Below are 1,818 nucleotides of genomic sequence, written 5' to 3'. Positions count from 1 at the left end.
ATATGGGGCATTTCACCTCAAGTGACCCAACTTTTGAAATCTATGTCTTCCGATCGGGATGAAATTTGCACCAAGGTTAGTCCTAAAAAATAGTAGTTATGACACAATCGGTCAAACACACTCCGAGTTGGAGGGTCTAGAATTTTGACATTTTGGTCAAACGGCCATTTTTTCGGATCCATATAACTAATTACCTATTGTATTTAGAAAATTTTTTCAGGAATGTTTTCGATAGATTTCTCTTCAGTCTTTACAAATTTTATTTTTTTTTTAATTAAAATGATTTTTTTTTTAATTTTTTTTTAAATAAAAAATAATTTTTATGTTTTTTTTCAAAAAGGGGTATTTTTTATTTATATATTTTCTTTAAGAGCTTTGTGGTCGCTTAGTGGGATGCAACTTGTGTATCAATCAAAATTAGCGTTTAGTAACTCGAAACAGCGGTTTTTTTAATTTTTAATATATGACCTATTGTCTTCTTTTTTTCCTATTATTGTGTAAGTGTCTCGGAAACCTGAAAATAAAACTTATATGAGAAGGTATATACAATTACCTTTCCAATGGTATATAACACGCCTAACCAAAGTTTCATACCCTCGATACTGCCATTCCCGTAGTTAAGGATGATTAAGATTTTTCGTAGTCTAACACAGCAGGTACTCGATTTTGTGCATCCAAACTCTTTATTAATAGCTTTGCAGAATTTTAAGTATTAGATTTGCATAGCTTGCAGTTTTAACTAATCCGTCTAAAAATATGTGTTGTTAACAAAAAAGCAATGGAAAAGGAAATAGGTATTAAGCGGAAAACAACGAAAAAAGGAAGTGTCTTTTCGTTGAGTTTTTCCATCCTGTTCATCACAGAATGGTAAGAGAAACTCAAGTGGGTGTTTCATTCAATTCCGTACCAATTCAATGCTTAACGTTATGCTTACTTCATTGTATCAACGATGAAAAACTGAAGCCTTATGTGGAAATTGAGAGCATAATTACGAATTAGATTACGCATACAATTTTGTGTTTTTTATTTATTTTATAGCTGTAGGGGGGCGGCAGCTGCACCCCTGTCCCTACCTGGCTACGCCCTTGGTTGCAACTCAAGTTCCGCCGGTAAAAAATGCATCGTTCTTGCCGTAAATCGTTATATTATCCATTCAATACCATGTATGTACCATCCAGATTGAATTTCTTTCTTTTCGTCTGAAACGATGACCTAAGCCGAACGAAAAATGACACTGAAGATGGCACAACGCCGAAACCGGTTTGTCCCCAAACCAAGTTTAACAAGGGATGACGGAAATTCGTTCCAAAATACATCATACATAATACATCTAAGCCAACTTCTTAATAGTAAATTTTAAGGTAAAATAACCATTTTAACAACTTGTAGAAGTCTGTCAATTGACATGCTTTTGCTAGCGAAATCCTTTCGAGCAGCTTTAGAATGTAGTAAAAGACGCGGAGTCGCGATCATTTCACCGTACTCGAGTAGTAATGTTTTAGGGCCGTGCAAAATGTTTGACGGGATCTGAACATTTTCCTGTTAACTTCTGGCAAATTGTGATGGAAACCAACAATATTCGGACCCTTGTGCTCTCGTGACCTCAATCCAATGGAAAATGTGTGGAGAATACTGGCAAAGAAAGTTTATGCTGATAATCGCCAATTTGAAAACGTTATGTGGCTTAAATTGGCGGTTTTGCAAGAGTGACATCAACTGGATGCCGCTTTACTGAAGGCATTATCAGTCCAATTCTTAATTTTCTCGGGGAGTTTATTCTCCGGGAATTTGTTTCTCCCGAGAAAGAAATCCTCCAAT

The sequence above is a fragment of the Rhagoletis pomonella genome, unplaced genomic scaffold (assembly GCF_013731165.1).
Source record: "Rhagoletis pomonella isolate Grant_MI unplaced genomic scaffold, Rhpom_1.0 Rhpom_scaffold_00001, whole genome shotgun sequence".
Taxonomy (NCBI): domain Eukaryota; kingdom Metazoa; phylum Arthropoda; class Insecta; order Diptera; family Tephritidae; genus Rhagoletis; species Rhagoletis pomonella.
Note: the sequence above shows the minus strand (reverse complement) of the source record.